This window comes from Aquarana catesbeiana, linkage group LG04 (genome assembly GCF_042186555.1).
Source record: "Aquarana catesbeiana isolate 2022-GZ linkage group LG04, ASM4218655v1, whole genome shotgun sequence".
NCBI classification, from domain to species: domain Eukaryota; kingdom Metazoa; phylum Chordata; class Amphibia; order Anura; family Ranidae; genus Aquarana; species Aquarana catesbeiana.
In genome coordinates this window covers 36,452,063-36,468,962 of record NC_133327.1, presented here as the reverse complement: position 1 = coordinate 36,468,962, position 16,900 = coordinate 36,452,063, and the positions used below count along the sequence as shown (strand labels likewise).

General features: G+C 43.7%; 1 protein-coding gene across 2 annotated transcripts in view; it reads right to left on the bottom strand.

Moving 5' to 3' along the window:
• Positions 1-16,023, bottom strand: part of MAPRE3 (microtubule associated protein RP/EB family member 3) — a 169,563-nt gene extending 153,540 nt beyond the window's left edge. The window contains exon 1 of one of the 2 annotated variants that reach the window (XM_073625050.1): positions 15,934-16,023. The gene's annotated coding sequence lies outside the window, so the exon portion shown is untranslated. The remainder of the gene's footprint in view (positions 1-15,933) is intronic. The other variant, XM_073625048.1, reaches the window with a different exon arrangement.
• Between the last annotated feature and the right edge of the window lie 877 nt (positions 16,024-16,900).

Sequence of the window (16,900 nt, the reverse complement as noted above, 5' to 3'; positions counted from 1 at the left end):
TCCAGGGTCTGTACGCCTGTTGTGTCAATTGTGAGGGGTTCCCACCATCCCTGTGCTGAGTTCCCAGGTCTGTACTTCTGCTGTGCCCATTATTAAAGATTCCCACCAATAGTGTGCTGAGTTCCCAGGTCAGTACACCTGCTGTGCCCATTATGAGGGGTTCTCCCCATCCCTGTGCTAAGTTTGCAGGTCTGTGCCCAATATGAGGGGTTCCCTTCATCCCTGTGTTGAATTTCTGGGTCTGTACACCGGCTGTGCCCATTATGAGGGGCTCACCCATCCCCTTGCTGGGTTCCCGGGTCTGTACACCTGCTATGTCCATTATGAGGTTTTCCCACCATCAAAGTGGTGAGTTCCTGGGTCTGTACACCTGCGGTGCCCATTATGAGGGGCTTCCCCATTCCTGTGCTGGGATCCTGGGTCTGTACACCTGCTGTGCCCGTTATGAGGGGTTCCCACCATCCCTGTGCTGAATTTAAAGGTCTTTGCAGCACCTGCTGTGCCCATTATGAGGGCCTTCCCCATCACTGTGCTGAGTTCCCAGGTCTGTACACCTGCTGCGCCCATTATGAGGGGCTCCCACCATCCCTATGCTGAGTTCCTGGGTCAGCACATCTGCTGTGTCCATTATGAGGGGCTTCCACCATCCCTGTGCCGAGTTCCTGGGTCTGCATTTGTTCTAATGCTCCTGATAATGTCTGCATTTTTTATACCATTTGCAGCCACATGAGTATATGTCACCAGTTTAGATTTAACTATTGCTTTGTGGAGTTCTCCTTTAAATAGTTAGATTTTCAACAGGATTCACCTTCCTAATGGGCACAGGGCTCAGATGGTGGCGCGTTGCACAGCCCAGGCGTGTCAGAGGCATGCCACCATCAGTGTACATTGTGTCACTATCCTGGTTGTATGTGGCTCAGCACTGCCCAGGGCTGTACACATCACCTGGCACAATATATAATAATGACCATATATAACACTAAGTGCCAGGAACCGCCCACAGAATGCAGAATTTTCGCCATGTGACACCCTCTAATTAACAGCTAATTATTACAGTGTTGTGGCTGGAAACCTGAAACACTAGGACCGTCGTCTGCTCTACCTTCTACTATAGGCAAACCTGCCAAGTGCTACTGATATGTAATATGGAAATGTTATAAAATGCAGATGTACGAAAAAACATCTGTGCAAGACTGAAGGAAGGCTGAAGTTCATATTTAAAGTGTATGTAAAGCTAAAACTTTTTCAGCGGTCTTCTGTGAACCAAGACCCCTCTATTTCATGGAGATGGGGACAGGGGAGATGTTTGTAGTCCAAATCGGGGGAGCAGCCTCGGGTGACAACGCTGCTCCTCCATAGATAGAACGCTGAGTGAGCGTTGTCACCCTAAGACAGGAAGTGTGTTACTGGAGGATCACCAGGTGACAGTGGAAACAAAGCCTAGAAAGAGGAAACTAATGCAGCCACCACATGTAAAGACAGGTAATCTGCAATATATAGAATGTTTGGTTTAAATACAATTTATTGGTATAAAAATATGTGAGATCAGAGAATAGTACATTGGAACCCCTCTGGTACAAGAGTCATTTTACATGTCTGAACAAAAAACACATCAAATCTGCTTCTAGAGAACTACAAATCCCAGCACGGTCTACAACTAGAAGGTTGGTGTTCCTCTTTGTATTGGCAGTCTCTGCCCTGTCATCATTATTAGCTCTGGCTCCCTGATCCCTATAATCCCAGCACAGTGCAGGCCAAGGCTGGACACAATGCAGAGGATTCGATGTGTATGGGGCAGGGATCAGCATAGAGGATTCCCGAATGTTCATGTGTGTGGTCCTTTCTTCTGTGTTTGTCCAAAGACATCCCTGATTGTATAGGACAACAAGGGGGGCCATAAACCGCAGATAGATAAACCGATAGATAGATAGATAGATAGATAGATAGATAGATAGATAGATAGATAGATAGATAGATAGATAGATAGATAGATAGATAGTAGGTAGCGATATATGTAGAATATTTATAGATATAAAGATGATAAAATGAAAGAAAGAAACCACCAGCTCTTCAATGATAGACACATAGATATATATCGATGAAATGTAGAAAGGGAGAATGTATATAGATAGATAAGAATATCTATATATGCTAGTCCGACGGTCAAAAACCCACGCTAGGGCAGCTATTGGCTACTGGCTATCAACTTCCTTATTTTAGTCCGGTGTACGTCATCACGTACGAATCCGTTGGACTTTGGTGTGATCGTGTGTAGGCAAGTCCGTTCGTTAAAAAGTCAGTCGAAAGTCCGCTGGAAAGTCCGTCGGACCATTCCAGTCGAAAATTCCGCCCGTGTGTACGCGGCCTTAGATCTCAGCAAGGCCTCATTCACACATTGGCACTCCTGGAGAAGTCATCTGAGAAGTATAACCAACGTTCAGGGCTCATTCACACATTTTCCACACTGGATAAACAATGCCAGTCACCGCTAGGGCACACAGAAAACAATTGTCTTCTATGTGCCCAGTTCATACTGCATGCAGCCCAGAGGTGTGGTGCAGTGATCTGCAGAAAAAAACAGACATGTAGCATTTTACCACAGCGCACAGGTAAGCATCCCAAAACTGACAGCTCCCTGCATGCTAAACCGGAGATTTTAGCAGATGGGCAGTGTAAATGAGTCCTTATTTTAGTCACGTTTACATGACGAGGTGTATGCATTCGTGCCCCATGTGAGGCCTGTATTGTGAGGAACACTGGATGCACAGTGTCATTTGGATGCACAGTGTCATTTGGATGCATGCTGTCATTTGGATGCACAGTGTCATTTGGATGCATGCTGTCATTTGGATGCATGCTGTCATTTGGATGCACAGTGTCATTTGGATGCATGCTGTCATTTGGATGCACAGTGTCATTTGGATGCATGCTGTCATTTGGATGCACAGTGTCATTCGGATGCATGCTGTCATTTGGATGCACAGTGTCATTCGGATGCATGCTGTCATTTGGATGCACAGTGTCATTCGGATGCATGCTGTCATTTGGATGCACAGTGTCATTCGGATGCATGCTGTCATTTGGCCATGCACCTGCATGGATGTGAAGGAGGCCTTAATCATTAATTGCATTTATATGCAGTTAGAAATGTCCTCTAAATCTAAACACAGGTTTGATAGTTCACAAGGCCTAAAGAGATGAGATCTGAGATTCCGCATAGTGCTGGTCATCTCTTCTATTTTGGTTTCTATTTCTGTCTGTGACCCCATTAGGAAGATTCCCTCCCTTCCTCTCCCTGACAGCGGTGTGGTTGTCTCAGGACAGGAAGGCACCAAGGTAAATAATAAGGCTACTTTCACACTGAGGTGTTTTACAGGTGTTTTGGCGCTACAAATAGCGCCTGAAAACGCCTCAGTGTGAAAGTAGCCTTATTATTTACCTTGGTGCCTTCCTGTCCTGAGACAACCACACCCCTGTCAGGGAGAGGAAAGGAGGGAATCTTCCTAATGGGGTCACAGACAGAAATAGGAACCAAAATAGAACTGCCTCTCCTGCAGCCTCAGTGTTAAAGCCTGAGTGCTTTCACACTGGGGCGGTATGCTTGCAGGACAGGAAAAAAAGTCCTGCGAGCGGCATCTTTGGTGCGGTGCGGGAGCGATGAATACACCGCTCAGAAAACACCCCTGCCATTGAAATCTATGGGCAGGGCCGCCGAAGTGCCAGCAAAGCGCTGCGGCAGCAGCGCTTTGCGGGCGCTTTGAACCCTTTATTTGGCCGCTAGCGAGGGTTAAAAGCATCCTGCAAGTGGCCGAAAAGCGCCGCTATTACAGCAGTAAAGCGCTACTAAAACTAGCGGTGCTTTACCGCTATCGCCCCCCTGCCCCAGTATGAAAGTAGCCTAACAAAGCCGGACATTATAATGCTTCTGCACTCTACTAAAATTATTTTTTGTCGCCTTGAAGAGATTTGCCATCACACACACACAGGGGTTGATTTACTAAAGGCACTCTGCAAGAGCAAATGCTCCAGAGCTTAGTAAATGAGCAGAAGCTCTGCTGACTTCCATCATCCAATCATGTGCAAGCAAAACTGCATTTTTTTTTATTTTCCTTGCATGTGATTGGGTGTTCTTTGCAAAGTGAAACTTTACCACATTTACTAAGCTCTGGAGCAACTGCACTTGCAGAGGGCAACTACACTTTGGAAAGTGCACAGTCTATTTGCCTTTAGTAAATCAACCCCACAGTGTTAATAAAGTTTTGCCTGGAGTTCAGCTAACTAAATGCAATTTTTTTTTAGATTTGGATAGGGTAGAGAGGGATTAGAACCCCTGTCAGGATTTTATTACTGTCTGTGTCCCCGTTATGGAATCTCACCCCCTCTATTTGTCATGTTTACTGTTATCACCGAGAGTGGAAGTGAAAGAAAATTACAGATTTTGGGTGGTCACCAGAACAGAAATAGATGGGAAATCTTCCAATTGGGAGACTAGTTCTGGTGATTTCCTGACTTTGGAGGGATTTCCATTGACTTGCTGTTTTCGCTAAGGGACAGGAAGTGAAGGGGAAATCTCCCCAATGGGACGCAGATGGCAAAAAGAAAACTGACGGGGATTAAAAACCTACCCCTACTTTATCCAAAATGAAAAAAAATGTTTGCCTTTCGTTCTACTTTAAAGAGGTTGTAAACCGTCTTTTTTTTTTCAAATTAACGCAGCCTATGCATTAAGGTGAAAAAACTTTTGACAGTGACCGGCCCCCCCAGCACCCCCAGTTTTACTCACCTGAGCCCATTTGTTCCCTCAGCGGGGACACGCTCTACCTCTCTGCCCATTGTCTCAGCTCTTGATTGGATAGATTGAAAGCAGCGCAGCCATTGGCTCCCGCTGCTGTCAATCAAATCCAATGACGTGGGCATGGGGGGCGGGGCCGAGTCCTGCATTCTGTGTGAATGTACACAGAAGCAGGACTCTGGAGCGCGCCCGCACCGGTGTCCACCTTAGGAGAGCCTTCTCCAAAGTGGTCACTTGATGCGGGGAGGAGCTACCAGGGTCGCTGAGGGACCCCAGAAGTCGAGGATCGGGGCCACTCTGTGCAAAACGAGCTGCACAGTGGAGGTAAGTATGACATGTTTATTTACAACCCCTTTAACCCTTTTACTGCCTCTGGTGTACAGCAGGAGTTTGTCGACATTCTCTAAGCCGATTTTCGGCCTACTTGTGGAAGTGATTTGAGTGGAATACATGCTCCCCCTGGTGCAGTAGGGAGAAACCACTGCATGGAGGGGGGGTGCAGGTATTTACGGAACCAAAAGTGTTTAATACCTGACGGGGTCGGGGAGCAGCGAAGTGGTGGAATTCCAAGCCACAGGTCACCAGAAAGCCTCCAGTTATCCCAGGTGTATAAAGGGTCACATTATGCTGCAGGTTCATTCACTGCATGAGGTAATAACGGCACAAACATTCATGGAATATAAACAAGGACGGGGTGATTGGTTTGCAATTAATAATATTCAGATTTCTAATTACTGAAGGCAGAGAGATCAATACATTGATCTGAATAATTTCCTCCTGCCTGACCACACTGATGACAGTTGCTCGGAGGGGGAGGAGGTAGTTTTGGTTTAATCTGGACTGAAATCGCAGTAACGCATTTGAGGAATGTTGGTACTTTAACCACTTTAAGACCAAGCCTTTTTCTGATATTTGTTGTTTACAAGTTAAAATCAGTATTTTTTGCTAGAAAATTACTTAGAACCCCCAAACATTATATATTTTTTTTAGCAGAGACGCTGGAGAATAAAATGGCAGTCGTTGCCATATTTTATGTCACACGGTATTTGCGCAGCGGTCTTTTAAACGCAATTTATTTTGGAAAAAATACATTTCAATGAATTAACAAAACAAAAATAATAAAGTTAGCCCAATTTTTTGTATAATGTGAAAGATGATGTTACGTCGAGTAACTAGATACCTAACGTGTCATATTTTAAAATTGCGCACACTCGTGAAATGGCAATAAACTACGGTACTTAAAAATCTCCATAGGCAACGCTTTAAAAATGTATACAGGTTACATGTTTAGAGTTAAAGAGGAGGCTAGAATTATTACTCTCGCTCTAACGATCGTAATGATACCTCATGTGTGGTTTGAACACTGTTTACATATGCGGGCGCGACGTGAGCACAGAGGGATGGGGCGCTATATCTTGCACTGAGTAAATACAGCTGGATAAAACAAAAACTTTGTCTTCATTTCAGGGTACAAAGCAACAACATGGAATTATTTTAAAGGGGGTGATTATTTTCTATGCCCACTGTATTTGTATATATATATATATTATTCTAAAAGGTATAAGGAGAAGCAATGTTTATAATATCACAAAGAGAAGATCATTGACGATATTAGGATCACAAACACCAGTAAATCCAAAGTCTTTAAAAGATATTAGATCCTCGTCAAAACAGATCCATGCTTGAGAAGAGGAGATTCCACAGCTCCACCCCCCCCCCCCCCACACACACACACACACACACACACACACACAGACAGACAATGGGCTTGCTGTTAATAGTGTGAACATGGCCTGGGAACATACCTGAACAAAGCCGTACCTATCTCTAACACAGCCTTAAAAACCTGAATATGGCCTTACATACCTGTAAACACCCTACATACTGGAACACGGCCTTACATACCTGAATAAGGCCTTACATACCAGAACACAGCCTTACATACCTGAACACAGCCCACCATACCTGAACACAGCCCACCATACTTGAACACAGCCCATCATACCTGAACACAGCCCACCATACCTGAACACAGCCCACCATACCTGAACACAGCCCACCATACTTGAACACAGCCTATCATACCTGAACACAGCCCATCATACCTGAACACAGCCCACCATACCTGAACACAGCCCATCATACCTGAACACAGCCCATCATACCTGAACACAGCCCACCATACCTGAACACAGCCCACCATACCTGAACACAGCCTACCATACCTGAACACAGCCCATCATACCTGAACACAGCCCATCATACCTGAACACAGGCCACCATACCTGAACACAGCCCACCATACCTGAACACAGCCCACCATACCTGAACACAGCCCACCATACCTGAACACAGCCCATCATACCTGAACACAGCCCATCATACCTGAACACAGCCCATCATACCTGAACACAGCCCACCATACCTGAACACAGCCCATCATATCTGAACACAGCCCACCATACCTGAACACAGCCCATCATACCTGAACACAGGCCACCATACCTGAACACAGCCCATCATACCTGAACACAGCCCATCATACCTGAACACAGCCCACCATACCTGAACACAGCCCATCATACCTGAACACAGCCCATCATACCTGAACACAGCCCACCATACCTGAACACAGCCCATCATACCTGAACACAGCCCACCATACCTGAACACAGCCCATCATACCTGAACACAGCCCACCATACCTGAACACAGCCCATCATACCTGAACACAGCCCACCATACCTGAACACAGCCCATCATACCTGAACACAGCCCACCATACCTGAACACAGCCCACCATACCTGAACACAGCCCACCATACCTGAACACTGCCCACAATACCTGAACACAGCCCACCATACCTGAACACAGCTCATCAAACCTGAACACAGCCCACCATACCTGAACACAACCTTACATACCAGAACACAGCCCATCATACATGAACACAGCCCATCATACCTGAACACAGCCCATCATACATGAACACAGCCCATCATACCTGAACACAGCCCATCATACATGAACACAACCTTACATACCAGAACACAACCTTACATACCTGAACACAGCCCACCATACCTGAACACAGCCCACCATACCTGAACACAGCCCACCATACCTGAACACTGCCCACAATACCTGAACACAGCCCATCAAACCTGAACACAGCCCACCATACCTGAACACAACCTTACATACCAGAACACAGCCCATCATACATGAACACAGCCCATCATACCTGAACACAGCCCATCATACATGAACACAGCCCATCATACCTGAACACAGCCCATCATACATGAACACAACCTTACATACCAGAACACAACCTTACATACCTGAACACAGCCCACCATACCTGAACACAGCCCACCATACCTGAACACAGCCCACCATACCTGAACACTGCCCACAATACCTGAACACAGCCCACCATACCTGAACACAGCCCATCAAACCTGAACACAGCCCACCATACCTGAACACAACCTTACATACCAGAACACAGCCCATCATACATGAACACAGCCCATCATACCTGAACACAGCCCATCATACATGAACACAGCCCATCATACCTGAACACAGCCCATCATACATGAACACAGCCCACCATACCTGAACACAGCCCACCATACCTGAACACAGCCCACCATACCTGAACACAGCCTACCATACCTGAACACAGCCCACCATACCTGAACACAGCCCACCATACCTGAACACAGCCCACCATACCTGAACACAGCCCATCATACATGAACACAACCTTACATACCAGAACACAACCTTACATACCTGAACACAGCCCACCATACCTGAACACAGCCCACCATACCTGAACACAGCCCACCATACCTGAACACAGCCCACCATACCTGAACACAGCAACAAAAACAAAGGTGCAAGCTATCGTAAGTTAACACAACGTCCGATTTTCGTTCAATGTGTACAGTAATTGTACGGAAATAATCAAACGTATTTGGTGGACGTGGCTGGAAGGGTCATGTATACTATATCATTTCCTCTGCTACTACACCAGTACATAGATACATAGATACATTTGCCTCTATTTGCCTTTGTAGTTTGAGAATTTTCATACAAGTTAATATCATTCTCGGTTACACCACCTTCGTGGAAAATCAGACGATTGTTCGTCTGATTTTCACATAGTGTGCACTAGGCTTTACCTACCTGAACACAACCTCACATGCAACCGGAACACTGTTGGATCCCCCAACAGTTATTATTCTCTATTCTGGCCCAGAGCTCTGGAAACAATGAAACAATATGAGACCACACAGAACTGGTTCTGGATACAAGCGCACCATCAGATTCTTACTAGAGTTACAAAGTTTCTCTTCCAAGGACCATCCTGTTGTCAGGGATTCGTCCCTGGGAATGTTACGCTGATCACAACAAAATCTTTCTTTCAATCATTTCTATTTTCTATTAGCTGCACTCATTACAAACATGACTCGTCAACTATGAAATGGACAAGATGTCATTCAGATGTCTAGATTAGATAGTCAAGAAAACAATCGGAGGCTCCGACTCCGAGGAGTTCATGTGATAAGTTTAATGACTAAGTGCAAAGTGCAATAATCTGCAGCAGCCAATCAGATGTTATCCTTCAAGGATCACCTGAACTGTAATATGTGTCACACCTCCCGCCCACCTTTTTTTTTTTTTTCTAAAGCAGTGGTCTCCAAACTGCGGCCCGGGGCCGGATGTGGCCCCTTGCTGGCATTTATCTGGTCCTTGCAGCACTATTCTGTCCACTGACACCAACGTCAGGACACTATTATTCCCACTGACACCAATGATGGGGCACTATTCCTTCCCCCGATACCAACAATGGGGCAATATTCCTCCTACTGACACCAACAGCAGGACACTATTCTTCCCACTAACACCAACAATGGGACACTATTCTTCCCACTGACACCAACAATAGAACACTATTCTTCCCACTGACACCAACAATAGAACACTATTCTTCCCACTGACACCAACAATAGAACACTATTCTTCCCACTGACACCAACAATGGGACACTATTCTTCCCACTGACACCAACAATGGGACACTATTCTTCCCACTGACACCAACAATGGGACACTATTCTTCCCACTGACACCAACAATGGGACACTATTCTTCCCACTGACACCAACAATGGGACACTATTCTTCCCACTGACACCAACAATGGGACACTATTCTTCCCACTGACACCAACAATGGGACACTATTCTTCCCACGAATACCAATGATGGGGCACTGTTTATTCCCATTGAAGCCAGGGCATTCACTTGCCACAGTCTGACCCCCTTAAGGTCTGCAGGATAGTAAACTGGCCCTTTGTTTAAAACCTTTGGAGACCCCTATTCTAGAACATAATAGTAATCTGCATTTAATAGAAACTAAGGGCAGAACTTTTTGTTCATTTTGGATAGAGTAAACGAGTACTAGAACCTGTGCCAGGTTTTTTTTTTTTGCCATTTGTGTCCAAATGGAGAGATTTCTCTTTACTTCCTGTCCTATAATCATATAAGGAAGAGAGATCCATCCAAAGTGAGGGAATCCTTGGTTGTCACCAGAACTAGTGTCCCCATTGGAAGATTTCCCCTCTATTCCTGTTTTGGAGACAACCCAAAAATTGGGATTTTCTTTCACTCAATAGGGACAAATAGGAAGGGTGATTTTCCCTAAGGGCAACACAGACAGCAATAAAAACCTGACAGGAGTTCTAATCCGTCTCCCCTCTATCCAAAACAAAAACAACAAAATGAAAGTTTTGCTTTTAGTTATACTTTAAATCAGTTCTGTGTATCCCACCTGGACTGAGAGCATTAAAGAGGAGCTGTAGTGGGGATGCATGCACTGCCATTGCCTGGATGTCTTCCTAAGCCATCGGTTTCAGAGCAGGTTTCCTTTTAGGTCCAGGGACACTTTATATTTCTTTTTACATTTATTATCTAGCAAGCATTAAGCCAAAGAGAGGAGGAGGAAGAAAATGGGGATCCAAGAGGAACCCCACGTGGGCCAGCAGTATGTATAATATGACGTTGTGTGACTATGGGCCACGCTAGGATGATGTTTAGGAATTCTATACTATGGGAATATAGTATAGTGTACATCATATACAGTATGATGTACAGATCTATGGGGAATACAGTATGATGTACAGATCTATGGGGTATACAGTATGATGTACAGATCTATGGGGTATACAGTATGATGTACAGATCTATGGGGAATACAGTATGATGTACAGATCTATGGGGTATACAGTATGATGTACAGATCTATAGGGAATACAGTATGATGTACAGATCTATGTGATATACAGTATGATGTACAGATCTATGGGGTATACAGTATGATGTACAGATCTATAGGGAATACAGTATGATGTACAGATCTATGTGATATACAGTATGATGTACAGATCTATGAGGTATACAATATTATGTACAGATCTATGGGGTATACAGTATGATGTACAGATCTATGGGGTATACAGTATTATGTACAGATCTATGGGGAATACAGTATTATGTACAGATCTATGGGGTATACAGTATTATGTACAGATCTATGGGAATACAGTATGATGTACAGATCTATGGGGTATACAGTATGATGTACAGATCTATGGGGTATACAGTATGATGTACAGATCTATAGGGAATACAGTATGATGTACAGATCTATGGGGTATACAGTATGATGTACAGATCTATGGGAATACAGTATGATGTACAGATCTATGGGGTATACAGTATGATGTACAGATCTATAGGGAATACAGTATGATGTACAGATCTATGGGGTATACAGTATGATGTACAGATCTATGGGAAATGCAGTATGATGTACAGATCTATGGGGAATACAGTATGATGTACAGATCTATGGGAATAGAGTATGGAGTACAGATCTATGGGGGGGTATACAGTATTATGTATAGATCTATGGGGTATACAGTATGGAGTACAGATCTATGGGGTATACAGTATGATGTACAGATCTATAGGGAATACAGTATGATGTACAGATCTATGGGGTATATAGTATGATGTACAGATCTATGTGATATACAGTATGATGTACAGATCTATGAGGTATACAATATTATGTACAGATCTATGGGGTATACAGTATGATGTACAGATCTATGGGGAATACAGTATGATGTACAGATCTATGGGGTATACAGTATGATGTACAGATCTATGGGAATACAGTATGATGTACAGATCTATGGGGTATACAGTATGATGTACAGATCTATGGGGAATACAGTATGATGTACAGATCTATGGGGTATACAGTATGATGTACAGATCTATAGGGAATACAGTATGATGTACAGATCTATGGGGTATATAGTATGATGTACAGATCTATGTGATATACAGTATGATGTACAGATCTATGAGGTATACAATATTATGTACAGATCTATGGGGTATACAGTATGATGTACAGATCTATGGGGAATACAGTATGATGTACAGATCTATGGGGTATACAGTATGATGTACAGATCTATGGGAATACAGTATGATGTACAGATCTATGGGGTATATAGTATGATGTACAGATCTATGGGAATACAGTATGATGTACAGATCTATGGGGTATACAGTATGATGTACAGATCTATGGGGTATACAGTATGATGTACAGATCTATAGGGAATACAGTATGATGTACAGATCTATGGGAAATGCAGTATGATGTACAGATCTATGGGAATAGAGTATGGAGTACAGATCTATGGGGGGGTATACAGTATTATGTACAGATCTATGGGGTATACAGTATGGAGTACAGATCTATGGGGTATACAGTATGATGTACAGATCTATGGGAATAGAGTATGGAGTACAGATCTATGGGGTATACAGTATGATGTACAGATCTATGGGAAATGCAGTATGATGTACAGATCTATGGGAAATGCAGTATGATGTACAGATCTATGGGGTATACAGTATGATGTACGGATCTATGGGGTATACAGTATTATGTACAGATCTATGGGAATAGAGTATGGAGTACAGATCTATAGGAATACAGTATTGTGTACAGATCTATGGGGTATACAGTATGATGTACAGATCTATGGGGTATACAGTATGATGTACGGATCTATGGGGTATACAGTATTATGTACAGATCTATGGGAATAGAGTATGGAGTACAGATCTATGGGGTATACAGTATTATGTACAGATCTATGGGGTATACAGTATGATGTACAGATCTATGGGGTATACAGTATGATGTACAGATCTATGTGGTATACAGTATGGAGTACAGATCTATGGGATATACAGTATGATGTACAGATCTATGGGGTATACAGTATGATGTACAGATCTATGGAGTATACAGTATGATGTACAGATCTATGGGAATAGAGTATGGAGTACAGATCTATGGGGTATACAGTATTATGTACAGATCTATGGGGTATACAGTATGATGTACAGATCTATGGGGTATACAGTATGATGTACAGATCTATGGGATATACAGTATGATGTACAGATCTATGGGGTATACAGTATTATGTACAGATCTATGGGGTATACAATATTATGTACAGATCTATGGGGTATACAATATTATGTACAGATCTATGGGGTATACAGTATGATGTACAGATTTATAGGAATACAGTATGAGAACCTCTGGGGGAATCTAGGATGGAAAAGGACCTGGGGGTCCTAGTAGATGATAGGCTCAGCAATGGCATGCAATGCCAAGCTGCTGCTAATAAAGCAAACAGAATATTGGCATGCATTAAAAAGGGGATCAACTCCAGAGATAAAACAATAATTCTCCCACTCTACAAGACTCTGGTCCGGCCGCACCTGGAGTATGCTGTCCAGTTCTGGGCACCAGTCCTCAGGAAGGATGTACTGGAAATGGAGCGAGTACAAAGAAGGGCAACAAAGCTAATAAAGGGTCTGGAGGATCTTAGTTATGAGGAAAGGTTGCGAGCACTGAACTTATTCTCTCTGGAGAAGAGACGCTTGAGAGGGGATATGATTTCAATTTACAAATACTGTACTGGTGACCCCTCAATAGGGATAAAACTTTTTCGCACAAGAGAGTTTAATAAGACTCATGGCCACTCATTAAAATTAGAAGAAAAGAGGTTTAACCTTAAACTATGTAGAAGGTTCTTCACTGTAAGAGCGGCAAGGATGTGGAATTCCCTTCCACAGGCGGTGGTCTCAGCGGGGAGCATCGATAGTTTCAAAAAACTATTAGATAATCACCTGAACGACCGCAACATACAGGGATATACAATGTAATACTGACATATAATCACACACATAGGCTGGACTTAATGGACTTGTGTCTTTTTTTTCGACCTCAACTACTATGTAACTGTGTACAGATCTATGGGATATACAGTATTATGTACAGATCTATGGGGTATACAGTATTATGTACAGATCTATGGGATATACAGTATTATGTACAGATCTATGGGGTATACAGTATTATGTACAGATCTATGGGGTATACAGTATGATTTACAGGTCTATGGGGTATACAGTATGATGTACAGATCTATGGGGTATACAGTATTATGTACAGATCTATGGGGTATACAGTATTATGTACAGATCTATGGGGTATACAGTATTATGTACAGATCTATGGGGTATACAGTATTATGTACAGATCTATGGGGTATATAGTATGATGTTCAGATCTATAGGAATACATATATGTATTGGAGCAGCGCTAATATTGCATATATTGTTTTTTTTTTTTTAAAAAAGCTTCTATGCTCAAGATACATTAAAGATAAATAGATTTTATAACTTGGTGATTTATTAATAAGTATAGTACACAAAAGTCCCAATGATTTCCCTTGACAGCATTTTTTGGTCCAATCATTTATATCACACCTCTATGTCACACACCCCTATAAAAAGGATTAGATATGATCCATACAGCGCCCCAATCATCTGTACACCCCGGAGGGAAGGAGGGAAGGAAGGAAGGAAGGAAGGAAGGAAGGAAGGAAGGAAGGAAGGAAGGAAGGAAGGAAGGAAGGAAGGGAAGAGGAAGGAAGGAAGGGAGCAACAAGGAGGAAGAAAAGGGAAAAAATAAGGAATAAGTAGCAATGAAGAAGGAAAGAATAGAATGGAGGGGTGGAAGGAGGGAGTGACTGGAAGACAGGGAGAAAGGAAGAAGAAAAAAAGGAAATATAGAAGAAGGAAAGAAAAAGGAAAGCGGGATAGGAAAAAAACAATTAGGAAGGAAGGAAGGGAGGGAGGGAAAAGGAGGGAAGGAAGGTAGGGAAGGAAGGAAGGAAGGAAGGAAGGAAGGAAGGAAGGAAGGAAGGAAGGTGAGGGAAAAGGAGGGAAGGAAGGAAGGAAGGAAGGAAGGAAGGAAGGAAGGAAGGAAGGAAGGAAGGAAGATGAGGGCAGGAAGGAAGGAAGGAAGATGAGGGAAGGAAGGAAGGAAATAAGGGAGGGAAGAGGAAGGAAGGAAGGAAATAAGGGAGGGAAGAGGAAGGAAGGAAGGAAATAAAGGAAGGAAAGGAGGATAGAAGTAACTTAAGAAATTAAAAGGAAGGAAGAGAAGGAGAAAGGGAAGAAAAGAAGAAATTATGGAATAAACAAGGAAGGAAGGAACGAAATAATGAAAGGAAGGAGAGGAAGGGAAGGACGTTAAAATTAGGAAGGTAGGATTGAAATGAAGAAATAAAGAGAGGAAGGAAGGAAGAGTGAGTGAGGGAAGGAATGATAGAAGAGATGTAGGAGGGATATTATAGACCATATCACAGAGGTCTGGGCCCACAATGATATGACATGTACACATTGAGCAGTGATCCAGAGAAGAGATGCAGACATGATCTCCTTAGGAATGATGGGATATGAAGGAGATGGATACACAGCGATCACCTATGGTCAGTGTGTGGTAGGGTGATCGGATGTGGACGGACGGTCGGTGTAGTCCGGGGACGGTAAGTAGAAGGACGGTGGGATGATGCTGTGTCATGCTGGCTGTCATGCAGTACGGATCGGTGTGTGTTGGGATGGTCGGGCGGTGTGTGTACAGGGTCTGGCTGTACTGTCGGTGTTCGGTACTCACCGTACAATGTGTGTCAGTCTCCCCCCATACACCGATCACCTCCACCGTACACCCTGCACAGATCAGGCCGCCGCACTGTGCGGCTCCAGTACCACCGACACCGCACTGCGCATGTCCCGACACCGTCCGGGGGGGAGAGAGAGAGGGAGAGAGCGACACGGGGAGGGAGGGGGAGAGAGGTGCGGAGACCGGGGAGGAGAGAGAATGGAGGGGGAGAGGGAGACAATATGGGGGGAGAGAGATTAGAAGAATAGAGATTGGGAACAGAGACAAGAGGGGGGCAGAGAGATGAGGAATAGAAAATGTTTCAATTAACTACTTCAGCCCCAGAAGGATTTACCCCTTAATGACCAGATCATTTGCGATTCAGCGGTGCGCCGCTTTTACTAACGATTGCGCGGTTGTGCGAAGATGTACCCAAATAAAATCTATTTTATTTTTTCCTACAAATAGAGCTTATTTGATCACCTCCGCAATTTTTATTTTTTTTGAGTTATAAACAAAATAGGAATGACAATTTTGAAAAAAATACAGTTGTTACTTTCTGCTATAAAACATATCCACTGGCTGGGAAGGGGTTAACATCATCTGGCCCTGCACTGGGCCATTCTAACACATGAATATGCTTTGATCTAAACCATTCCATTGTAGCTCTGGATGTATGTTTAGGGTCGTTGTCCTGCTGAAAGGTGAACCTCCGCCCCAGTCTCAAGTCTTTTGCAGACTCTAACAGGTTTTCTTCTAAGATTGCCCTGTATTTGGCTCCATCCATCTTCCCATCAACTCTGACCAGCTTCCCTGTCCCTGCTGAAGAAAAGCATCCCCACAACATGATGCTGCCACCACCATGTTTCACGGTGGGGATGGTGTGTTCAGGGTGATGTGTAGTATTAGTTTTCCGCCAAACATAACGATTTGCTTCTAGGTCAAAAAAGCTCACATTTGGTCTCACCTGACCAGAGCACCT